This window comes from Zalophus californianus, chromosome 17 (genome assembly GCF_009762305.2).
Source record: "Zalophus californianus isolate mZalCal1 chromosome 17, mZalCal1.pri.v2, whole genome shotgun sequence".
NCBI classification, from domain to species: domain Eukaryota; kingdom Metazoa; phylum Chordata; class Mammalia; order Carnivora; family Otariidae; genus Zalophus; species Zalophus californianus.
The window spans coordinates 42045486-42072716 of record NC_045611.1 but is presented as its reverse complement, the minus strand read 5'-3'; the positions used below and the strand labels follow the sequence as shown (position 1 = coordinate 42072716).

The 27231-nt window shown below is 41.9% G+C and overlaps 1 protein-coding gene across 3 annotated transcripts in view; it reads right to left on the bottom strand.

Moving 5' to 3' along the window:
• The window catches only part of CHST8 (carbohydrate sulfotransferase 8), a 126588-nt gene that overhangs the window by 86917 nt on the left and 12440 nt on the right, over positions 1–27231 (bottom strand). The window contains exon 2 of one of the 3 annotated variants that reach the window (XM_027618526.2): positions 2417–2778. The exons of 1 other annotated variant lie outside the window; for it this stretch is intronic. The gene's annotated coding sequence lies outside the window, so the exon portion shown is untranslated. The remainder of the gene's footprint in view (positions 1–2416; positions 2779–27231) is intronic. One more of the 3 variants, XM_027618527.2, reaches the window with a different exon arrangement.

Sequence of the window (27231 nt, the reverse complement as noted above, 5' to 3'; positions counted from 1 at the left end):
CCCAGCGCTGGCCTTGGGCTATCTCCGCTAGTGTGTGTCATGCCCAGGAAAAGGGTTAGTATTTATTTTGACATTCCGTGTTTGCTAAACTATTTCAGTCTTGTCTGCTAAGTATACCAAGCATGTCAGAATGATCAATTTTGAAAGTTGAATGCAGTTGGTCTTTTCCCTGATGATTAAAAAAATATGGTACCTTCTGTCTTCGGCCCATGTGCTCACCATGTACTCCGACGACTTCAGTTCAGACCAGAGTTCAGGATGTGCTGTGAGCTCACTGGCGGTCAGATGGTCGCAGAATTAGGAAAACAGCATGGCATTTGAGGTCTTGGGTTTCGGTGGGTGATTTTTTTTTTTTTTGGTTGGTTTCTTTTTTTTCTTTCCTTTTCTTTCTGTACATAATTAATTACTTTGCAAGCAAGGTTGAAGTCTTCTTTAAAAAATTGGCAAAATTGTCAGAAGCTGAAGCTTGCCAAGGAATGATGGAGCATATTCTGAAAATATTTGTGAGGTTTTTCTCTATATTCACACAAACAGACACATAGACACACACACAGTCCTTGTCTTGAGTTTGGCATTGCAAGAACACCTATCATGGAAGTCTAATATTACTTTCCAATTAAGCTCATTTGCTTTGAAGAAATCTGACTCCACTTCAGACAATAATCAATTCTATCAGTGGTCTCAAAGGCTCAGGAAAACCACAGTTCCTCTGATCCACCTTTTTAGCCACAGGTCACCTCTACCCAGGTAGTGTGCAGGGCGTCCTTTGTCATCCATTCATAACAACTACTAGCCAAATAATACATTTGACTTTTGGCAAAACTTTCAACCTGCTGCCCTCCCTAAGTCGCTGGTTTGGCCTTTGCAATGAACTTCACCAGGCTGTGTTTCTGTTTCTTCTCCAAGGCAAGGTCTGGCGGCCCTCGGTGTAGGTTTTGTGGGAGTTTCCAATAAGGCAAGGGTCTGTGTCCTTAAGGATACCAAGGGGCTTGTACCCACAGGTGACAAGCATTTCAGATCCTGATGATGTGTTACACTGCAAGTTTCTTTCATGTGAAGCAGAGAACGATGTTTTGTAGGCAAAAATGAAACCCACAGGTTTTAGAATAAATTTCATGTCATCTTGGTCCAACACTATTTAAGGGATGGGGGCGGTTTGGCATCGCTGCCCAGAGTTTGCCAACACCTCAAGGAAGGTGTGCCCCATCTTTGCAATAGATATAAACTGCCCTTGATCTGAGCCTCGAGTATCATCAGCTACCCCAAAAGAGACAAAAAAGCAAAATCAGGAGTCCTGGTGCTCGATTTTGGTCTACAGATGGCAATGTGACCTCCATGGCCGGCGGCCAGAGGGTGGTGTGGCAGGCCAGGCATCTAGCCATGCCCAGGCTCCAAGAAGCATGATGTGTCTGTGGGTTTGTTTCACACAAAAAAAGTCATGAGCACAGTGTACTGGTGCCTGTGGCAATGGAAATGATCCGACTTTGATTTCCAGCTTGTAGTGTTAGGACCAACTTTGCCTCTTGGAAAGGATAAAACCGGAGGTGTAAGAGGCTCACAGTCCCTCTTCTGGGCTGCTCTGTAGTAAACAGAAAAATCAAACACTCCCTCAAAGCCCATCCTCACGGTAAAACAGGAACCGCTTCTGATGTTCGTGACATGGACACGTGGCAACGCAAACACAATGGCAGTCCACAATGTACCTACCATGGGTGTCAGAGAGCGACACTGCCAACTCTCTTTTCTTTGACATTCTGCAGAACCCCACCCACCAGGAAAATTGTGAAAAGCTTTGTTTTCTTGTAGCTGGAGTATGAGAATAAACTTTTATGCTTTGAACCACCCCTCCCACAAGGAAATGTCTCCAATCATGAAGTGTTCTTTTTCAAGCCTTATAAATGCTCCTCTCCTTCCCCAGAGATGGATACACCTGCCTGAGGCTCACCTGACCTGTTCCTCCTCCTCTGTCTCCCTGGAGAAGTCCTGCTGTCGACCAGCACCTCTGGGGAAGGTGGTTAAGACAACGTCACTTGTTTTTCCAAGCCCTAATTGCTCGGAGACTTTTCTTCCCACCACCGAGAGCCACAGCACCCTGTTCCCCTTGCAGACATCTTGGTGGGAACCCGGCCCCAACATCCAATATACCAGAGGGTAGAGTTCCTGGAGGCTATATGTCCTCCCAGGCCAGTGATGAAGGAGACCAGGGAAGGCTCTCAAAAGGAAGGCAGGGTTTGAAGCAGCGTGCTAGCATGGAAAACCCAGGGTCCCCAAGCTCTAAGCCTCCATCCCCTGGCAACAATCACCCAGATGCAATTCAGTTAATTCCCTTCCATGCCACCTCAACGCTTATGGCAGCCTTCCCACACACAATAGCAGAGGCGGCAGAGTCAAGGGCATGAAGGGACCTCAGACTCACCCTTTCTCAAGCGGAGATAATCAAACACCAAGCAGCAGATTTGCTCCTCGACACGCGTGGGGTTATGGTCACTCTCATTCTTTCCCTCAGGCCCTGTTGTTTTAGGATCATATGAAGTGACTCGAAAAATGGCCAATATTTCTCCTCTGACACAAGGGCATAAATCACTATATCTTCGGTGCGTTCTTTGTGGTATCGATTCTTTTGAGAATGAAGGCAGATGGTTCCGATATGGCATCATCTAATATTCGCCCAGCTTGATTTATAGATTTCTTTGTGCATTACCAGAACATAAACTGGTCTTACCTTATTTCTTACACACTTGTCAAATTAAGGTAAGATATTCTTGTTGACCTTTAAACCTAAAAAAAAAAAAATTAAACGTGTCTGAGACATTTTCCTGCAAACATTAAAATGAGCTGGGCTCTCAGATGCCAATTAAGAGGATGTAATTATGAAAAGGATCGTAGTCTGTGCTTCGGGTAATGATTTAATTTTAGTTTTAATGCGTTCACTCAATAGAGGGAAAGAAAATAAGCTGGTTACGAATAATCTTGTGAAAGAGACGAGGACAATTTGGCACCATTTGTTCCTTAATTTACCAAAATGGGAAGGAGCTGGGGGAGCTTGGCACCCCAGTCTTCCAGTAGGAAGGAACACTTCTTGAAAGGTGCAGAAAGAAGCTGCAGTGGCAAGAACCAAAATAGCAACGAAGCAGCCGTTTGCTGTGATGTTACCAAACAGAGCCAGCGCCAGCCTTCAAGCTGCGCGAGGGTGTGAATTGGATCTAACTTCTAGCAGGGGAGGAAATTCCGTTTGGGTGCTGCATTAAGGCTTTCTCCTATGTCATTTCTCCCACCGCCCTTCCCACAGCCAAGTCCAGACCCAGGGCTCTGGGCAACATCCACATGAGGATGGCCATTGCCTGCCAGGACTCAGAAAAAATGAAGGTACTCTTCACCCTCCTTCTGTGAACACCATTTCAAGGTGAAATGATGCCAGCTATACCCATTTGGGCTAACATCAGTATGTCCAAACCTATATACACACACGCACACATGCACGCAAGCATGACTGTGACCACATAGGGCTTAGTCCATGTTTCCTTTCAGAAAAATACCCACTTAATCCACTTTAATCACTCATAAAGCTAGTATGAAGGTTAAAAGACAAAAGTAGTAAAAATAAGTACGATTACAGCAATTAGTTAAGGGGTACATAAAAAAAGATGTAAAACATAAAACACTGGGGTAGGGAGAATAATAATGATGAGCTTACAATGGGATCAAACTTAAGTTGTTATCAACTTAAAGTAGACGATTATAGATATAAGTTTCTATATGTAAGCCTCATGGTAACCAAAAAGCAAAAATCTATAGGAAATACACAAAAGATAATGAGAAAGGAATATAAACATCCCACTTAAGGAAGTCATCAAACCACAAAGGAAGAGAGCAAGAAGAACAAAGAAGAACTCCAAAAACAATCAGAAACCAGTGAACAAAATGTCAATAAGCATGTACCTGTCAATAATTACTTTAAATGTAAATGGACTAAATTCTCCAATCAAAAGACATAGAGTGGCTGAATGGATTTAAAACAAAAAAGACACATTTATATGCTACCTACAAGAGACTCACTTCAGATGTAAGGACACATGTAGGCTGAAGATAAAGGGGTGAAAAAAGATATTCTGTGGAAACCAAAAGAAAGCCAGAGTAGTTATACTTACACCTGACAAAATATACTTTAAAATAAAAGCAGTAGTAAGAGAAAGAAGGGCATTACATAATGATAAAGAGGTCAATCCAATAAGAAGATATAACATTTGTAAATATTTATGTACCCAACACAGAAGTACCTAAATATATAAAGCAAATATTAACAGACCTAAAGGGAGAAATAGGCAGCAATACAATAATAGTAGGGGACTTTAATACCCTACTGACATAAATGGATTAGGTTTTCCAGACAGAAAATCAATAAGGAAACATCAGCTTTAAGTGCACATTAAACCTGATAGACTTAGATATTTATAGAACATTCCACCCCAAAGCAACAGAATAGACATTCTTCCCAAATGCACATGGAACATTTTCTAGGACAGATCATGTGTTGGGTCAGAAAACAAGTCTTAATACATTTTAGAAGACTAAAATCATATCACACATCTTTCTGACCACAATCACAGGAAACTAGAAATTGACATGAATAAAACTGGAAAATTCACAAATATGTGGAGATTAAACAATATGCCATGGAACAACCAATGCGTCAAAGAAGAAATAAAAGGAGAAATTTTAAAAAATGCCTTGAGATAAATGAAAATGGAAATATAACATACTAAAATAAATGGAAAGCAGCAAAAGCAGGTATAAGAGAGCAGTTAATAGCAATAAATGCCTACCTCAAGAAACAAGAAAAGTCTCAAATAAATAACCTACTGTTATACAAGGAACTAGAAAAAGTGAAACCCAGAGTTAGTAGAAGAAAGGAAACAACAAAGATTAAAGCAGAAATAAATAAGAGACTAAAAAGACAATGGGAAAGATCAACTAAGAGCCAGTTCTTTGAGGATAAAACAAAAATAAATTGATGAACCTCTAGCTAGACTCACCAAGAAAAAAATAAAGAAGAAAAAAATAAAAAATAAAGAGGACTTAAATAAATAAAATCAGAAATGAAAGAGGAGATGCTACAACCTTACCACAGAAATCAAAGGATCTTAAGAAACTACTATGAACAATTATGTGTTAACAAATTTGACAACCTAGAAGAAATGGATAAATTCCTAGAAACATAAAGCTACCCAGACTGAATCACAATGAAACAGAAAATCTGAACAGACCAATAACGAGTAAGGAGAGATTCAATCCGTAATGGAAACCTTCCCAACAAACAAAAGTCCAGAACCAAATGTCTTCACTGGCGAATTCTACCAAACATTCCAAGAAGAATTAATACTAATCCTTGTCAAACTCTTCCAAAAAATAGAAGAGTAAGGAACTCTTTCAAACTCTTTTTACAAGGCCAGCAATACTCTGATACCAAAATGGACAAGAATGGCACAAGAAAAGAAAATTACAAACCAATATCCTTGAGGAACACAGATGCAAAAATCCTCAAGAAAATATTAGCAAACTGAATTCAACATACATTAAAAGGATCATACACTATGATCAAGGGGGATTTATTCCAGAGATGCAAGGGTGATTCAACATTCACAAATCAGTTAATGTAATATATCACATTAAACAAAACAAAGGAGGAAAATGATATAATCATCTCAATAGATGCAGAAAAAGAAATGGATAAAATTCAACATCTATTTATGATTTAAAAGACTCTCAACAAAGCAAGTGTAGAAGGAATGTATCTATGCATAACAAAGACTGCATATGACGAGCCCACAACTAACATCATACTCAACAGTGAAATGCTGAAAGCCTTTTCTCTAAAATTTGGAACAAGATAAGGATGTCCACTCTTGCCACTTTTATTCAACATAGTATTGGAAGTCCTAGCCAGAATAATTAGGCAAGAAAAAGAAATGAAAGGCAGGCAGATTGGAAAGGAAGAAGTAAAACTGTCACTCTTTGTAGGTGGCATATGTTTTATATACAGAAAACCCTGAAGACTTCATCAAAAAAATGGTTAGAGCTAATAAATTCAGTGAAGTGGCAAGATACAAAATCAATACACAAAAATCTGATGCATTTCTATACACTAATAATGAGCTATCAGAAAGAGAAATTAAAAGAACAAGCCCATTTACAATTGCATCAAAAAGAATGAAATACCTAGGAATAAATTTAACCAATAGGTTATAGACTTGTATATTGAAAACTATAAGACAATAATGAAAAGAAATTGAAGAAGACACAAATAAATGGAAAGATATTCTATCCTCATGGATTGAAAGAATTAATATTGTTAAAATGTCCATATCAGCCACGGTAATATATAGATTCAATGCAATCTCTATAAAAATCCCAATGGCATTTTTCCCAGAAACAGAACAAACAATCCTATAATTTGTATTGAACTATAAAAACACCCCAAATAACCAAAGCAATCTTGAGAAAGAAGGACAAAGTTGGAGGTATCATGCTCCCTGATTTCAAGCTATATTACAAAACTATCGTAATTAAAACATTATGGTATCGGCATAAAAACAGACACGTACATCAATGGAGATTCCAGAATTTAACCCACGCATATATGGTCAATTAATTTATGACAAAGGACCCAAGAACATACAATGGGGACAAGACAGTCTCTTCAATAAATGGAGTTGGGAAAACTGGACAGCCATATGCAAAGAATGAAACTGGACCACTTTTTTATACCATACACAAAAAATAACTCAATGTGGATTGAAGACTTGAAACCATGAAACTCCTAGGAAAAAACATAGGTGGTAAACTTCTTGACATTGGTCTTGGCAATGATTTTTTGAATCTGACACCAAAAGCAAAAACAAACAAGTGGGATTACATCACGTAAAAAGTTTCTGCACAACAAAGGAAACCATCATCAAAATGAAAAGGCAACCCACTGAATGGGAGAAAATATTTTCAAATCATGTATCTGATAAGGGGCTAACGCCCAAAACATGTAAAAAACTCATACAACTCAATCGCAAAACCCCACCCAAATAATTCAATTAAAAAATGGGCAGGAGATCCAAATAGACATTTTTCCAAAGACACACGGGTACATGACAAGATGCTCAACATCACTCATCATCGGGGAGATGCCAATCAAAACCAGAATGAGATATCACCTCACACCAATTAGAATGGATATTTTCAAGAAGATAAGAAATAACGAGTGTTGGCAAGGATGTGGAGAAAAGGGAGCCCTCATATACTCTTGGTGGGAACGCAAACTGGTGCAGCCACTATGGAAGACAGTATGAAGATTCTTCAAAAAATTAAAAATAGAACTACCCTATGATCCAGCAACTCCACTTCTGGGTATTTATCCAAAGAAAATGAAAACACTAACTTGTAAAGATATCTGCACCCCATGTTCACAGCGGCATTTTTTATAATAGTCAAGATATGGAAACAACCTAAGTGTCCATCGATGGGTGAATGGATAAAGAAGATGTGATACACACACACACACACACACACACACACACACACACACAGTGGAATATTTTTCAGCCATAACAAAGAATGAAATCTTGCTATTCATGACAACAAGGATGGACCTCAAGGGCATAATGCTGAATAAATAAATCAGAGAAAGACAAATACCATATGATCTCTCCTATATGTGGAATCTATCATCTATCTATCTATTTTTTAAAAACAAGCTCATAGATACGGAGAACAGATTGGTGGTTGCCAGAGGTGGGGGTGTTGGGGGGTGTGTGTGGAAGAAATGAACTGTTTCTGTTTTTGTAATTTAAACAAATTGAATTTTAAAAATACCCATTTAACAACCAACCTCTAATTAAATCTATCCCCCAAAGCTCACTAAGGTAACAAAAGGGATTCCCATTGGTAATGCTCGGCTGCCCGTTAGAGCCCTGTCCCCATCTTGCCTCGAAATCTCCTGTGTATGCACAACAGCCAACCCCAAATCCCTTCTGCTCCCAGACCCAGCTTTCAGCCTCCTTCTTCCTTCCAGGACCAGCAGGATTTGTTTTTCTTACTACCCTAACAACACAGAGGCCCAGGAAATGCCAGGCAGGCAGAATTCTCCTCGTGAGGCTGGGAGGAGGGGATGTGCAGGTCCTGGCCTGTTAGTGATTATTTCACTGTCACACCCACCTGCACGTGAATGTGCACACATGTGTGCACATACACATACTCCTTCACCCTGGAAAGGCTGCAGAGGGTGTGGACAAGAGGAAACACACTCCGTAGGGGTCCCCTGACCTTCCAAGTCACGTGGGGTGTGAATTGCTCAATGCCGGACACACAAGCGTTCCATCTCTAGCAAGTCTAATGAGCGTGGCCTACACAGCAGGGTGCTAATGAGTCCTTCCTGTCCGGTAGCCCACGGTGCTTAACCTCAGCCCTCTGACCCTGGGGAAAGCTGAGGCAGAAGGGTTCTGACACCCCATCCAGGACGGTGAAGGCTAGCCTGGGAGAGGCCTGGCTCTCAGCCTCTAACTGTGGCGATGCTGCTCATCTGCCCCAAGTCTGACCCTGTCCACCACCTTCTCAGGGTTGGCGGTGGGGGGGGGGGGCTGGGCCACTTGGAGCCCTGTTCACATTACCAAAGCTTACTGAGGACCAGCCATGTGCAAGATCAGGCACTCACAGACTCGCACAGGATCAGACAACTGTTGGAACATTTTCCAGAGGGCCTGTTCCCCACAGAGCCACAGCAAATACACTCATGGGGGCCTTTCTCCTGGGTTCTGGCAGCCCTACCTTCACCCTGGTCCGGCTGGAAAGGCTGCAGGACAGTACTTGAGAAAAGCAATACTTTTTTTTTTTTAAACTTTGTGGCCCCTCAAACAATGCTTTCAACATGATAGTTCTGACTAAACTCCTAAAATATTTCCATTTGCCATTTTTCTCTATTTTCATACCTATCTGTGTCTTAAGATTCAATTAAACCTCTAGGGGTCAGCCACTTTCAGTCCACAGGCCAAAACCTACCTGCCATTGGTTTCTTTCTTTCTTTTTTTTTTAATAGGTTTTGCTTATTTATTTGACAGAGAGAGACACAGCGAGAGAGGGAACACAAGCAGGGGGAGTGGGAGAGGGAGAAGCAGGCCTCCCACGGAGCAGGAAGGCCGACGCGGAGCTTGATCCCAGGACCCTGGGATCATGACCTGAGTCGAAGGCAGATGCCTAACAACTAAGCCACCCAGGCACCCCCTGCCACTGGTTTCTATAAATAAAGTTTTACTGGGACACAGCCATGTCCATCAACCTCATATCATCATGGCTGCCTCATGGGTATTGAGGAGGGCACGTTCTGCATGGAGCACTGGGTGTTATGAACAAACAATGAATCATGGAACACTGCACCAAAAACTAATGATGTAATATATGGTGATTAACATAACAATAAAAAAAAGGAGGACATCATGGCTGCCTCACATGAAGGTGGCAGAGCTGAGCAGTTTCAGCAAGAGACTTTTTGGATCACGAAGCCTAAAATATTTACTATCTGACCCATTAGGAAAAAAGTTTGCTCATCTCTGACCTACACTATAAATGTGATTTCTTTATCAATCATCAAATAAACCTTGGGGATGCCCAATAAACTTTGGGTATGCCATTCAAGACCATCACTTGAAGAAATAAAAATGAAAATCCCAGAAGCTCAGGGTAAATCATGAAGAGCCCCAACTCCAAAACCACACATCTCTTTAAATTACACACACACACACAGGAATACATTCTCACAGGAAAAACACCCCAAACGGTAAAATGAAAGATCCCTTCGAAAGCCACCCCAATCCAGTCCACTCCACCCTGGGGGGAAATTTGGTGTAATCGCTTCCAGACCCCTCTCTAGATACGTACTTACAAATGTGTAAATAATGAATATATTCTTGTGGCTTTTTAGCCATACATGTTATATGTGTATGCATTGTTCTCACTTGGCTTTTTCACTTAATACATTTTGGATGTGTTTCCCAGGCCGTTCATACAGATCTACTTCATGCTTTTTAATGGTCCAGAATACTCCAACGTGCAAGTGTTGCAAACTCCAATCTCAACGCACACAAACATTTGGAGGTGGCAGCACCAGCTCTCCTTCCTAGGAGAATCAATAACCACCAGTCACCTTGGAAAGCGACCTTCAGCGGATGGCCTGCAGATGCCTGGTGCCCACCCCATTTATGGAAAGATACCCCCCACCCTGGGGGTCCCTGGGTCCTTGTCCACAATGAGCATCCTGTCAATGAGTCTTTGTGCGACCCTCAGCCTCTCCTGGCAGAGCCCCTAAGATCCAGGACTCCAAAAACCCCATTCAAAGAAGCTACTTGAAAGGAGAATCACTGTGAATTTAAATGACTTTCTCAGAAGCTTGACTTTTTAAAAAGGAAGATGAATCTGGCCCTTGCAAATAAAAAACAGATTGAGAAGCTGAGCTTCGTGGAGTGACTTAAACAGGCATCCAGAGCTGGCACCCTCTGGGAATGGTGCAGAAAAGGCGGCAGGCGTTCGGAACAGGCAGAGCCTGGAGCTTGGCTCAAGAGCATCCTCCCCCACCTTTTTATCTCCTTCTCTTCCCCCTGCCTTCACTGGCTCCCCCACCTTCCTCTCATCTCTTTGCTGCACCACCCTCACTGAGCACCACTCCCGCTGGGTGCAGACCCGTACATCCCTCCCTCATGGGGTTCCTAGGGATGCAGACAGTCCTGAAGCAAGGCCCCATGGTGTGCAGCCCTGGTCTGGGCAAAGGAAGGCACCTGTGCCTAGGATGTGGGAGGTGAGGACTGAAGGAGGGCCAGGTAAAGGATGGGGGCACCCCCAAGCAAAGGTCTGGTAGCAGGGGCATGCCCCTCTCCCACCAGATGGATGCAATTTTCTTGTTCAAAAGACCCACTCTGGCTGGTGGTAGAGAAGAGATCTGGGGAGGGGAAGGCAGCTGTCCACCTGTCCATTCCTCCCCACCCACAGGCAGCCTGAGTAGCGATGGGTAAACAACCTGGCCAAAGCGGGGGTTCCCACATGCGGCTGGGGCAGGGGCTGGGTGTGGGCTGCAGGGCAGTGTGGCTGGGCATGGGCATTGCCTCTTCCCTGAGGGTCCAGCCATGGCAAAGGGCTCCAAGGACCCTCCCTTTGGGAGAGAAAGTGGAGCTGAGGGGAACTGAGCTCTGACAGAGCTGAAATTCACGAGGTGGCCAGGAATGGAGGCCCCTGGTGAAAATCCCACCAGACCCCTGGCTGGCTGGAAGACCACACACACGTTAACCTTGCGTTCCTCCGCATTAGCGGTTCTCAAGGCTTTGCTGTTTGAACAAGGTGAGGTCACACAGTACTGTATCCAACCAAGTGCTGGGCCTGACCGGAGGTATTCAGCGGATGCCACGTGTGCTAACTTCCCATCAGCAGAACGAGTTCCCGGGCCTTGTTAACAGGCCTCTCTCCCGGAATCAAGCCCAGGCTGTCCGCCCCACACAGCTTCTGTGTCCCCACGCTGCAGCCAGGGGTGCTGGAACCCTTCCTTCCTGCCACGAACACGTGCACACGTGGACAGCGTTCACCTGGACGCGCAGGTAGACTGGAGCCCAGGCAGGAGGTCAAGCTGAGTAAGGGAAAGAACTTTCATGCTTGGAAAGCAGCAGTCAGGAGGAAAGGGGGTGGCAGCAGGCACAAATAGCCTAATTCATTTCCCACCCAGTTTCCTGTGAAAGGACCCAATCAATATAAAAACGGGGTGAGGGCATGGAGCCTATATTCCTGGAGAAAAGCTGCGCAGGGTACATCAGGGAAGCAGATGCCACCAGGAATTCCTGCAGACCTAGAGCGGCAGGCGCAGGATGGGTGACTGGGCAGCCAGTGGGAGGTCAGGGCGCTTGGCAGAGCCTGAGCACCCATGAAGGAGGTCCAAGAAGGCTTCAAGAGAGGGGCGCCTGGGTGGCTCAGTGGGTTAAGCGTCTGACTCTTGGTTTCAGCTCAACTCATGATCTCAGAGTCATGAGACTGAGCCCTGGGGTGGGCTCCCCGCTGAGCGGAGATTCTGTCCCTCTGGAGAGAGGGAGAGAATGTTGGAGATTCTCTCCCTCTGCCCTTCCTCCCTCTCTAAAATAATAAATAAATAAACTTGGAAAAAAAAAAAAGAAGGCTTCAGGGGGACACTCAGGGGTCAACCCTGTGGAGTGACCTCTCCAGACAGGCACTGATACATCTCACAATGTCTATAAAGAGTCTATAAAGCAAATGATTAGGGCAAAAGGAGACTTAATAAATCCCCAGTCATAAAGGTTTTAACACTTTATAATGAACAAATTATGCAAGCAAAATTAAGTGAGAAGATTAAAGATCTGACTAATAAAACTCTGGCACTCCCTCTTACACCTTTGCACTCAGCAAACAGAATACAGTTTTCTCAATCACTCATAGAAAATTCAGAAAAATGGGCTTATATTACCCTACAAGAAAAAAAAAACTCAATAGAAGTCATTATCTAACAGAATGCAAAAAAAAAAAAAAAGAATCTAAGAAAAAAGAAAGATTAAAATGTTGGCTACAACATTGTTTTTAATAGCAAAAAAAGGTAGAAAAATATAAATTCCCATCAGTAGCTGAAAGTTTAATTAAGTTTTGGTCCATCCCGGGGTGCCTGGGTGGCTCAGTAGGTTAAGCATCTGCCTTCAGCTCAGGTCATGATCTCAGGTTCCTAGGATCGAGCCCCCCATTGGGCTCTCTGCTCAGAGGGGAGTCTGTTTCTCCCTCTGTGCTCTCCCTCTTTCTTTCTCTCTCTCTGTAATAAATAAATACGATCTTAAAAAAAAAAGTTTTGGTCCATCCAAACTCTGGAATCCTAATCAATCAATTGTTGGAAAAATCACCCCATTCACTGAATACAGAGTTTCCAAAGAAGAGAATGGGGCACAGGTAAGAAAAGCAATAAACTGAGGAGATATGGCTAAGAATGTTCTGGAATTGAAGAAACACATGATTTCTTAGGCAGAAAGTGTATACACAGTGCTAAGCAGGGTAAAGTTAAAAAAATTCACCCATCTTGGTAAAACTTCACAATAAAAAGCAAAAAGAAAAATCTTAAAGTTTACCAAAAAGAAAAGACAGATTACCCACCAATGGTTTGAACAACAGCAGACAGTGAAGTATACATTTTTTTCCAAGTGCTATAGGTAAATAGGGGTCATTCTAGTTTTTAATGAAAAACAAGAAAAATGAAAAAACAACAAAAGGATACATTTCTGCAAGAGAAATGAACCCAGAGAGAAACGAGCAGGATTTTAAAAACAAAAGCATTGATAAAAATTTGTTAGCAAGTTGAATTAACCATTGACTCTACATATTGATAATACCAGTTTCGTATTAAGGTCAAAAAAAAAACCCCTCAACTCTAATAAGAGGGAAGATGGAGGGAGAGACTATTCAGTGTGCAGTCCTCATGTGTGAAGATCCTTGACTGTTTGAAGGATGACCGTGATAATAACTTTAGACATGCTAAAAGTTTATAGTTAAATATGTATGTTAACATTTTAAGGGTACTCAAAGGAAAGGGGAAAAAAATCTACCATTTTCAAATCAACAGAGGAAAAAAAGAAAATGTTAATCGATTAGACTGAGCATAAGAGAGGAGAGTAGTAAACAGAAGCCACAAATGAGGTGATAGAAATAAATCCAAAGGGACGCCTGGGTGGCTCAGTTGGTTAAGTGTCAGCTTAACCGGCTCAGGTCATGATCCCAGGGTCCTGGGATCGAGTCCCAGATCAGGCTCCTTGCTAAGCAAGGAGCCTGCTTCTCCCTCTGCCTGCCTCTGTCTCTCTCTCTCTGATAAATAAAAAATCTTAAAAAAAGAAAGAAAGAAAGAAAGAAATCCAAAATATCAGTGACAACAATAAATGGTTAGGGATTAAGTTCATCTAACATTCAGCGATGCTCGCTCTATGTGAAGCCATGGTCTAAGCGTTTTCCATGTATTGTCATATTGAATGCTCAAAACAAGCCCATGAGCGAGGTACTGTTATGATCACATTTTCCAAATGGGGTAACTAAGGCCCTGGAAGGTGAAGGAATGTGTGCAAGTGCCTACCACTGGCCGAGCAGAGCCAGGATCCAGACTCAGGCATGCGGGTTCTCCAGCGTGTGCATTTCCCCGTGCTCTCTGCTGCCTTCAGAAACACGTGCTTAGACACAGAGAGAGCCTACTGCCAGCCAGATGAAGGCCATCAATCTTGGTGGAAAAGCCTTTCAAACGCAACAGAAATAAGTCCATGTTAAGTGGAATGCCAGGAAATAATAACCAAAGGAAAGTTGACGTTGTGATGTTATTATCAGATCAAGTTGATTTCAAGGCCAAAAGGAATTGGCGGGGGGCTGGGGGATAAGGAGTTGGCACAACATAATGAAGGAAAGGACAGTCTGAAAAAGAAGACGTAGCAATTAGGAACTTGTAAGCATCTAACAGAAGCACTTCAAAATATATGCAATGGACGTCTGAACTATGCAGGGCCCCTCACACACTAATATGTTGCAAATAGTCTATTAGGAAATCTTTAGAGATCTGTGACAATTTGAAATAACTCACAGATGAACCACACAGCCTAGAAATAGCAAAAACATCAGGGAAAAGTTAGCGACCCTTGTAAGAATACAGTATATAATACACGTACAAAATATGTCCATCGACTGTTTATGTTATCATCTGACCAGTCAACAGTAAGCTGCTAGTAGAGTTTGGGGAGAGTCAAAAGTGTTACTATAATGTTCAACTGAATGGGGATGGGTGCCCCAACTCCCACGTTGTTCAAGAGTCAACTGTAAAGCAAAAAGTGGCAATCACGAGGAAAACAAACAAATCTGTACATTCCATATATATATATATACACATTCACACACATGCATATATAAAATCAATCTTGAAACAGTGCTTTTCGAATTTTCTGTATCCTTGCTAGTTTTTTCTAGTCACTTGATCTTTTCCATTTCTAAATCACACCTGTTATATCTGTAAAACATTTATAAAAGACTGACCACATACCAGGTTCAAATCTATTGCAAGGAACTAATACAATACAGGTCACATTCTCAAACCACAATGTACTTAAATTTAAAACAAATCAGGGGCGCCTGGGTGGCTCAGTCAGTTGAGCATCTGACTATTGATCTCAGCTCGGGTCTTGATCTCAGGGTGGTGAGTTCAAGCCCCGGGGTGGGCTCCACACTGGGCATGAAGCCTACTTTAAAAAAAGAAAGAAAAATGAACAATAAACTCCACCTTTCAGACATTCTAAGATGTACTTTTTTCACATCATCTCTGAAACCAAGATACATCTTACGAATGATGGGATGTTAGAATTTAGCGGTGGATTTTCTTTTCTTTCTTCATGGTACAGAAAATAATGGTATGTGTTACAATCAAGATCATTCTAATTTCATGAAAAAATACGGTAGTTTTGATAAAATGTATGGGATGCAATACTACCTAACTAGAAATTAACAACAAGAGGGAAACTTAGATGCTATGAAATACTCAAAGAGGAGATAAAAATAGCAATTTTTGGCTATCAAAAATTATGACGGTGACAACTTATGCACACCAAAACTATGGAATGTGGCCAGAACTGTACTCAGAGGAAATTTTATTGCCTTAAGTGTTTTATTCTCAAAGAAAAAAAAATAAATGGCCTAGACATTCAACTTAAAAAATTAGAAAAAGAGCAAGATAAGAAGCCTTAAAAAGAGATTAAAGATGACAGGAGGAAGTACTGATTTTTAGGAATTCAATAGTAGGATGAATAAATAAACTCAACAGCTGTTTCTCAGAAAGGGTCAATAAAATATATAAATCTCTGGCAAAGTCCAATCGAGAAAAGAAAGAGAGGAAAAAACAGCATTAATGTGAAAGAGATGTAGCCAGAGATGCAAAAAAAAAAAAATTATTAAAGCATAAGAATACCACGTGGAATCTTTATGCTAATAAATTTTCAAATCTTGATTAAATGTATGATAGTCTAGGGAAGCAGAAGTTATACAAACTGATTTAAGAAGTAGAAAAGCCAACCAGAAAATAAGTATGGAAAACAATCATTCCCACCCCCAGAGGCGTAGTCCTCAGATTTCACTGGAAAATTTCAAACCTTCAAGGAACAGAAATTTTCTATGCTATTTAAAATGTTCCAGAGGATAAAGAAAGGAGGAAAACTTCCTAATTAATTTTATGAATAACGCATAACCCTGGTACCAAAACCTGCCAAAGATGAAACAAAAATAAAATCGCAGGCTAATCTTGCTTGTCACTCTAGATGTAAAAATCCTAAATAAAAGATTATGGCCGACATGCACAGCATGCCCCCCCAACCCCCACTACCACCCCCAACTCCAAATGCATGGAAATGCTGGATAAAAGACAATATAAAATAATTAAATACATACTTGAGCTTGAAGGAAAGAAAAGGAAATCCTCAGGTGCACAAAATGAAGAGATGTGAGAGCAGAGCCATAAATTGTCAGCTGGTACCCCAGAGGCCTTGAGTGACAGACGGCAGACCCCAGAGGCCAGGACAGGGACGCCGGTGTCCACAAGGGGCAGGGATCCAGCCTGGGCTCTCATCCCTCCTGTGACAAGGAGCTGGACCTGAGGTCCTGCACAAAAACTCAGGCTCTAGAAAGCATCCCATTCAGTGAAATGGGGGCTGGGACACTCAACCCCAGTCTGAGGAAATACAAAGAATCTTGGGGGATGGGCAGTTTCCAGAAAGAAAGGAAGCACCATGGCCGTGGAAGTCCAAATGTACACCATCTAGGTGGTGTAGAATCCCCACATACAGAAATAATGGAAAAAACAGGTCCCAACTGATGCATCCATGGGACTACCGGCAGAAACAATTTTTGAAATGTTCCGAAGCAACACTTGTACAACCCAGGAAGCACAGGGCTACCATAAAAAAGTTTAAAAAAAAAATCACCAATCTTAAATTAGTTTGGATAATTTTTGTTTTCCTAGAATATCATATAGAAATTATAATCTGGGGGTGCCTGGGTGGCACAGTCGGTTAAGCATCCAACTCTTGGTTTTGGCTCAGGTAGTGATCTCAGGGTCGTGAGATAGAGCCCTGCATCTGCCTCTGAGCTCAGCATGGAATCTACTTAAGATTCTCTTCTCCCTCTGCCCCTCTCCCCTCTCTAAAATAAATAAATAAAATATTTCAAAAAAAATTATAATCTGCTCAAGGAAATGATTCACCAGGAGGAAAAAATCAGCTGACAAACAAACAGAATGACTAGTACTCTATGAACCTCAATAAGGAAAAACCTGAAAAAGATAATATAATTATGTTCTAAATTATTAAGTGAGCAAAAGGACTAAAAATAATGAAAGAACAGGAAATTACTAAAACACATAGCGCAAAAATCTTAAAAATCTCCACGGACTTCCTAGAAATAAAAAAAAAATAGCGTGATTGAAATTCAAAACGCAATACGAGAGTTTAATAACAGATTGATTAGTTAAGCCAGGAGATGTAGTGACCAGGAGATAAACCTGACATAACCACCCAGCACACATCCATGGAAAATAGGAGATGGGGGTTACAAGGAAGAGAATAAAATAAGAAGGTCCAAAACGATACTAATAATCATGGAGACTGGCAGAAATGCATCCCCAGGGACTGAAACAAAGTCAGATCCATCTAGAAAACTTACAATCACGTTAAGTGTCAGTGTAGGGTCTCTGGAGCATTTCAGGGAACACTAATCACTAAGACTCACATAGCGCCAACCATATGCCAGGAGCCATTTTAATCACTCTACATATATTAACTCATTAAGTTATTACAACAACCTAAGAGTTTATTATTATGCCCAATTTATAGATGAGAAAACTGAGAAACAGAGTTTAAGTGATTGTCCTCAACTCTTAAGCCCTGAAGTACAGTCATATCCATGTAGCTATCCCCAGAGTCCATTTTCTTACCCACAATGCCATGCTGTCCCTCACACATGTGGCTGGCATTTCAAAGGCTAATACATAATGTTAAATAAATAAAAAATTTCAAAGGCTAATAAGGAAAGGACCTATTGAAGAGATGACGACTGAAGACTTTTCAGAACTTGAGACAGCCATAAGACTGAGTAAATAAGTGTTCAACTTCCAAGCGGGGGAAATAAAATTATATACCTAGGGATACCCTGAGTGAAGCTGAGGAATATCAAAGCAAAGAGAAAATCACAAAAACAACTAGAGAGAAAGATATTATCCACAAAGGAATGGCAGGCTAACTCCAGGCTCCTCTGATGAATAGTAGAGGCCAGAAAATAATGAACTAGGTCTTCGAAGGGCTAAAGGAAAACATCTATTATCCCAGAATTCTAGACCCAGCTCAACCATTCAGGGCAAAATCATACTTAAATGAACAAAATCCAAGAGAGTTTCCACAAGCTTTCCCTGGAAGAACAAAGGAGAGTTGTTATGTGAAGCAGTAGGAATTAGAACCCAGAGAGAGGGATGCAAGAAGCAGGAGTGAGCAAAGAACTTGGAAAACAGCTATCAACTGAAATAACCATTAATTGTAAATATTAATGACAGTAATACTGATTTAAAAAATTAGGGAGCTTATTAACCATATAGTGCTAAAATTAGACAAAAGATATGAGATGAGAATATGATCAAAACTGAAGTGTTCCGGGGTCGCCTGGATGGCTCAGTTGGTTGAGCGACTGTCTTCAGCTCAGGTCATGATCCTGGAGTCCCGAGATCGAGTCCAGCATCAGGCTCTCTGCTCAGCAAGGAGTCTGCTTCTCCCTCTGACCCTCCTCCCTCTCATGCTCTCTGTCTCTCATTCTCTCTCAAATAAATAAATAAAATCTTAAAAAAGAAGAAGAAGAAGAAGAAGAACTGAAGTATTCCGTCATCATGGTGTTGTTTTGGAGGAAGGCAGAAATCCTGGTGACATTCATACTGTAGTAAGCCAAGTGTGCACACTAAAAATGTGAAAGTAATCACGGAAAGAATAAACAGTAGAATACGTAGTTTCCAAATCAGGAGAGGGAGCAAAATAGGAAAAAAAGAAAGTACAATCAATCCTGTAGAAAGCAGAAAATATTTTTTAAGTTTTTATTTAAATTCCAGTCAGTTAACATACTGTGTAATCTTAGTTTCAGGTGTACAATTTAGTGATGCGACACTTCCATACAACACCCAGTGCTCATCACAAGGGCCCTCCTTAATCCCTATACCTATTTAACCCATCCCCTGCCCACCCCCCCCTCTGATAACCATCAGTTCGTTCTCTATGGTTGACTCTGTTTCTTGGTTTGCCTGTCTTTTTTCCCTGTGCTCATTTGTTTTGTTTCTTAACTTCCGCATATGAGTGAAATCATATGGTATTTGTCTTTCTTTGACTTATTTATTTCCCTTCTCATAATACACTCTAGCTCCATCCACATGATTCCAAATGGAAGGATGGATTTCATTCTTTTTGATGGCTGAGTAATATTATGTCCATCAACTGATGAATGGATAAAGAAGATGTGGAATATATATATAAAATGGAATATTACTCAGAAAATATTTTTTGAAAAAAGAAGAAACAGTGAAAAACCAAGGAAAGTAGAAAACACAAAATAAAGCAAAACAAAAGAATGCAAATACAGCAGTAACCACACAAAAAAAGATTAACTTGTTTTGAGAGACCCTTCCAAAGCATGATGCAAAGATGCTGAAAGTCAAGAGATACTAAAAAGATATATCAAGTAAATGACAAAGCAAAGGTCGTTTTTATAATAGTAATATAAGGCAAAATAGAATGGAAGGCAAACAAGCATCAATAGGGATTAAAAGAGTCATTACATAAAGAAAAAAGGAGTAATTCACCAAGAAGATATAATAATCTTGAACTTATATGCACCTAATGATATGGTTTTTAAAAAATATTGATAAGATTATAAAGATCAAAACATTGATAAGATTATAAAGAAAAAATAAATTCATAATCATATTGGGAGATTTTAACACATCTCACTCTGAAATTGATAAATTAAGCATCAAAAAATTTAAGGATATAAAAGATACAAACAATACAAGTAACAAAACTGAGCTAAAGATTGTATATAGATAGGTATATATGATATAGATGATATAGGTAGAATTCTGCACCCAACAATTAGAGGGTATGTATCATTTCAAGTATAATGGGGAAAAAAAAAGACCATATACCAACCAGGACACAAAGCAGTTCTCAATTAAAATTAAAGAATCAGGGGCGCCTGGGTGGCTCAGTCGTTAAGCGTCTGCCTTCGGCTCAGGTCATGATCCCAGGGTCCTGGGATCGAGCCCCGCATCAGGCTCCCTGCTCGGCAGGAGGCCTGCTTCTCCCTCTCCCACTCCCCCTGCTTGTGTTCCTGCTCTCGCTATCTCTCTCTGTCAAATAAACAAATAAAATCTTTAAAAAAAAAAAATTAAAGAATCAATAGCATGCAAACCACAATCTCTGACTACAGTGTAATAACTGAAAAGCAGAAAAGAAAAAAATGCCCTTGAAATGTTTAAGAGTCTCAATAATTCATGAGTCAAAGAATCACAAAGGAAATTATAAAACTTCTGGCTATTAAACAGTAGTATAATAAAATAATTATGTACTCCCAACAAATTAAGATTAATCCAGAAACACATTACAGAATTGCTCAATAATTAATAGATATTAGACATCTATTAATATAACTTATTACATCAATAGGTCAAAGGAGAAAAACCATGTTTATCTCCATAGAGAGATCAAATAAATTTGGGGAGAAGTCCTTGATTATTTATAAACACAAATGTATGTGGGATACTTTGTTTTCTTAAGCTCTAAAAATCTTATTCCTTTGACAGCATCATGATAAATAGTGAAACATTAGTGTGAGGAATAGATCAAAGAAAGCCTGCTAGTACTTAATATTATCCTGGGAACACCTGCCAATACAAAGAGAAAGGAAAATTAAATAAAAAACATGAATAAACAAAAAAGCAGAAAGGGGTAAATCTTGGGGCACCTGGGTGGCTCAGTCAGTTAAGCATCTGACTCTTGATTTCAGCGCAGGTCAGGATTTCAGGGTCATGAGATAGAGCGGCATGTTGGGCTCTGTGCTCAGGGGGGAGTCTGCTTGAGACTCTCTCTCTCCCTCTCCCTCTGCCCCTCCTCTTCCCCTTGTGGGAGTGTGCACATGCACATGCTCGTTCTCTCTCTGTCTCAAATAAATACATAAATCTTAAGGAAAAAAAAAGAAAAGAGTAAATCTTCATGACCTTGGGTTAGGCCTTTTTGGACACAATACCAAAGAAACAAACAACAAAAGAAAAAAAAAATAGGTAAGGCAGACTTCATCGGAATTAAAAAACGTTTGCACTGCGAATGATGCTATCAAGAAAGTGATAAGATAATACACAAAATAGGATAAAATACATGCAAATCATATATCTGATCAGGAACTTATACCCAGAATATATAAAAAACTCTTACAATTCCATAATACACAAAACAAAATTAATTTATAGGCAAAGGATCTGAATATTTTCCAAAGATGTACAAATGACCAATAAGCACATGAAAAGCTCTACATCATGAGTCATTAGGGAAATGCAAATCAAAACTATAATGAAATCAAACACTAAGTGCAAATCATAGACTACTTTGCACTCTCAACGATGGCTATGAACCAAAGAATAGACAGTAACAAGTATTGCTGAGGAGATGAAGAAATTAGAGCACCCAAACATTGCTGGTGGGAATGTCAAATGGTGCAGACATTTTGGAAAACAATCTGGCAGTTCTTCACAAGGTTAAGCACAGAGTTATCAAAGGACCCAGGATTTCCACCCCTCTGTATATATCCAAGAGAAATTAAAACATACATTCCCAAAAACCTTGTACACAAATGTGCACCTAGCAGTTTTATTAATAATAGCCAAAAAGTGGGAACAACCCAAATGTCCATCAATGGATGAAAGGATACAATAGTAAATGTGGTATATCCATACAATGGAACATTAATCAACCACAACAGGGATGAACATAGAAACCATTACGCTTAGTGAAAACAAAACAAAACCAAAAAAGAGGATCACCTATTACATGACTTATTTTCATGAAATCCAGAATAGACAAATTTATAGGGACACAAAGTAGATTAGGGGTTGCCTAGGACTGGGGAGGTATAAATAGGGAGTGACTGCTAACATGGACAGGGTTTCTTTTTGTGGTGATGAGAATATGGGTTCACAACTCTGAACATAGTGAAAAACACTGAATTATTCACTTTAAATGGGTGAATGGTATGTGATTATATATATGCGGTGGGGGGTGTGGAGAGGGAGAGAACTTCCAGATTCCAGTCGCTATATTTGCACCCGCTATTCTGCCTTCTTAGCTCTCACCAGAGCTGAAGTGTCTGTGCTCCTAGGGCCAGTCCCTCTACTTCCACCAACTTCAATTCTCTCTTACCTTCTCCTGGACTTTGCTCCAGCAATTCTCTCTTCTACCTACAGAATTTTCCACCTTCTATTGGATCATTCCCACCAACATAAAAACATGTTATTTCTCCCATTTACCTAAAAGCAAAAACAGAAACCTTCTCAACCCTCTTCTCTCAGCAGCAACCTTCCCATTTCTTTGCTCTCCTCTGCAGCAGAGCATCTCTTTACCCATATTCTCAACTCTTCCCGTTGTCTATAGCCCCACTTAAATCAGAACATCGTTCCCTCCACTCCACCAAAGCCACTCTTCCTAGGGCACACTGCCGAATCCATTGGTCAATCACTGGTCCTCCACCAGCGTTGACACAGGTGACCAATGCCCTCCCTGAGGCACTTTCTTCCCTTGGCCTCTAGGATACTATATTCCGCTGGTTTCTTCCTACCTCACTGGTCACTTCCTGGCCTATGTTCTTGGTCCCTCCTCATCTCCCTGACTTCTTCCTGTTGGACTAGTCTACGTGTCAGCTATTGGTCTTCTTTTCTTCACTTTCTACGCTCACTCCTTTACAGACCTCAATCAGTCTTATGGTTTCAGAAACCACGTGCTGACTCTCAAATTTATATCTCCAGCACTAACCTCTCTCCATTACTCCACACTTGTATATCCAACCAAACGTCCAACATCTGCAGTTGCATGTGGGTTGGACATCTCAAATACAGTATGTGTTAATTTAACTTCCGGTCTAAGCCCCTCCAACACCTGCTGTGCCCACTGTCTTTCCCAACTCAGTTGGGGGTAACTCCATCCTTCCAGGTGCTCAGACTAAAGCTTTCCTTTCCTCACACCCCATCCAATCCATGAGGAAATCCTGTTGGTTCTGCCTTCAAAACCGATCTGGAATCTGACCTATTCACTCCACCTTACCGCTACCATCTTGGCTCAGACCAGCATCTTTCAGTGTAAGAACCCACCAGCTCTTTGCCCCTCAGCATGTTAGCAAGAAGAGCGATTCTCTCAAAACATAATTCTATCATGGCACTCCTCTGTTCAACACCCCACAGTTGCTCCCCACCTCACTGGCAGTAAAGTCAAATTCCTCACCCTGCCCTACAAGGCCCAGATGATTGGCCCTCTTCCCATTCCCTCCGAATCCCAACTTTGTGGCCTCATTCACAGCTGCCCTCGCCCTCCCTCTCTCCACTTCTTTGCTACTCCTTACTCCTGCCTTAAGACCTTTTATTAAGTGTCCCCTTGCCTGGCAGATACTCCCCTGGATCAAGATTTCTCAACCTTGGCACTATCAACATTTGGGGCCAGACAATTCTTTGTTGTGGGGACTGTCTTGTGCATTGTAGGATGTTCAGCAGCATCCCTGGCCTGTATCCACTAGATGCCAGTAGCACCCCCAGATTCCCTTGGGGGCACAACTGCCCCAGGCGGAGAACCACTGGTCTGGATCATTTGCATGGCCCATGTCGACATTCCCCTCAAATATCATGTTTGCTCATGTCTCACCTTCTCAGTGGCGCCCACCCTGACCACCCCACTCAGTTCTTCCATCAGTTCTACCCCCACCCCACACTTCCAATCCCCCTTACCCTGCTTAGCTCTTCAAAGTAATTATTATGTTGGTTTTATGGGAGCTGGGATCTTCCTCTGTTTTGTTTCCTGATATAACCCCCAATGCCCAGAACAGTGTCTGGCACATAGTTGGCTCTCAATAAATATTTGTTGAATAAATGGATCACAAGACTCAATATGGCAAAACATAATAAATATATTAAAAGGTCAATCTATCTACAAATTTGTCCTAAGTTTATCTAGAAATGAAACACAATCCCAACACAAATCTCTATGGGATATCATTGGAAACTTGACCCAAGATTTTTTTTTAACGATTTTATTTATTTATTTGAGAGAGAGAGAATGAGAGATAGAGAGCACAAGAGGGAAGAGGGTGAGAGGGAGAAGCAGACTCCCTGCTGGGCAGGGAGCCCGATGCGGGACTCGATCCAGGGACTCCAGGATCATGACCTGAGCCGAAGGCAGTAGCTTAACCAACTGAGCCACCCAGGCGCCCTTGACCCAAGATTTCTAAAAGGCACCTAAAAGAATAAAAATGTGATATCACACAGAATAACGAGAGACACTTGCCCTGTACAATATTAAAACTGTGTTCAGGCGATACATTAATTAAAATAGTGGGTTCTGGTTTTAGCATAGGCAGACTAAACCAGAAAAGACCACAAATGGCCCCAGGAAATATAAGAATTAAGCAAACGATGATGATGGCATTTGAAAATCAGTCAGCTAAGGGTGAGTGCTTCAGAAATGGTGCTGTGATAGTTGGTTGGCCATTTTACACCTGCAGAATACACGCTATGCAGAAATATAGAGGTAGTAATACACACCGGCCAAGTTGCTCAAAGAGTCCTAGGTGCTTGCCTCTGGGGAGCAGGCCCAGGACACATGGTGAGGGATGAAGCAGAGGAGTGCTGGGTTTATTATAAGCCTTTTATTACCTATGCTTTTTAAACTACATATATGTATTACTTTAATGAAAATTCAAGTTGTTTTAAAAAAGCACTAAGCATGCCCCCTCTTTAACCTATCAAATTGACAAAGATTTAAAAAATGAAGATTCGCCCGTGTGAAAAAGGCACACTCATGCACCGCTGGGTCTTTCTGGAAGGTGATTTGTCGGGAAATATTAAAAGTCTTAAAACCATGCATACCCTTTGAGCCAACAATTCCACTACTAGAAATTTATCCTGAAGTGACACAAAGGAATACAGCAAGAATGTTCGCTTCACCATTCTTTCAAACTGAAAAACAAAAATGAAAACCACTAAAATGTCCAACAGGGAACTGTTTATATAAATTATGATAAATTCATATGAAGCAACGCTGTGCAGGTGTCAAACACGGGATGGAAATAGATCCATTACCCTGGAAAGGCGTTCGTGATATATAAAGTGATTAAACAGGTTATGTGCAGGAGGCATAAAAATTATTACATTTTTATAAAATGAATATGCTTATGAGTTTATGTACATAAAGAGATATAAATATAAGCTATTCCCTCTCCGTAACAATGTATGGGAACCCCAGCTCTAGAAAACACACCGAGTGGGTGCTAAGACTTTTATTTTCTTATTTTTACTCTTTTTCTTCTTATCTTATTTTTACTCTTGTTAAAGCACTTTTGCAGGGGTTTTCTAGGACTTGTGAAGGAGGAGACAGGAATGCTGAGGTGAGGTCCATCAGATGTAGGATGGGGGTCCACAGGGGCTCTTCTGCTGCCCACTCAGCCACAGAACCCCAAGCTGAGTGGCCCGACGGGGCAGGGTTAAGCTTGCCAGAATCCAACCTTACTCAGGCCCAGCCAGCAGCCTGGATGCCCAAACCCCACTGGCTAGGACCCCCTTCCCAGCAGATGGCGGGGGGAGGCAGGACAGAGGACACATTTGGGCAGGCCACCATTGCCCTCTGCACAGCCATGGCCCGTGGTCTCGGCAGTTACTGCCCCTGGCCTTCGCTTTCCAGGTGGGAAACTGTCCACCTTGCCAATAAAGATTGGGGTTCCAAATTCTTCCAGCCCAGAAGCCAGATGCAGGTCACAGACATATCGTGTGGTCAGGGTGAGACTTGGATTTTAAATTCTGAATTAGTCTCCATACTCTAAAGGAATAGATTTCATACAAAAATCTGCCTGTTCTTGAATGTTCGAATATCTGGCCACCCTGGGCCCCCATCCCTTCCTGCTAGGACAGCTGGTGCCCAGGATCTGCTGCTTCCTTCCAAGGGATAAGGTTCCCGGCATCCCAGACCCCATTTCTCTGTCGCCATGCGTCCTAAGTGCGGGCTGAATCCTCCACCTAGGCTGCTCCGGGTCTGGGCTGTCTCCTGCTCTCTGCTCACTTTACCAGGCCCCTCCTCCCTCCCACCATCAACTGTGGGAACGGGTGTCCCCAACCCAGTGTCCTCCGCCCCCGTACAACCCTGCCCCTTTGGGACATGGGAGTTTTCATCACAGAAAATCCCTCCAAGTCTGCCCCCTACTCAGAGCCAGGCAGTTTGGGGAGTCCGATCCAGGGGAGCCCTTTGGCCCCGCCGCTACTGTCCAAACCCTACCAGGGGGACCGGAACTGAGGCCAAGACCCAGTCAGCGCCTCCTCCAGCCCTGGGTTCAAGAAGGGGACACAGAGCAGAAAGACTGAGCCTGGTCCTTGGGGACTCTGATTCCAGCAGAAGAGACTCACCTGGCAGAGGTCTGGTGTAGGAAATCTGAAATCCCTAAAAGCCAGTGTGGTGGGCTGAGTTCCCTGGGGAGGCTTCTTGGGAGACCCCAGTGAGGAAATGAGGGCGCAGGAGCCCGCAGAGGGAAATGCAGTGAGGCCTCAGCTGGTCCCACAGGGTGCTCTGGGGCTGGGAGGACACAGTGGGGGACGTAACCTTGGGCAAGGAGCCCTCCCCAGGCCAAGCGCTGTTCTTGTTGGGGGGAGAGCGGTTTACTTCTGGGAACAACGGCAGCAGATTTTCTCAGCAGCCCCACGGTGGGCAGGCCAGGCGAGAAGGCTATCCCATGAAAAAGGCCAGGTGTCTCCCATTCTCTCTCCCAAAAGGCCTCACAGGAAGGGGCCAGACGCTCAAGACAGGAGAGTACACTGAAAATTCACTCACATCCCCGGCATTTATTTGAAACAGAACATTAATTCTGACTGTCATTAGAGTCCAT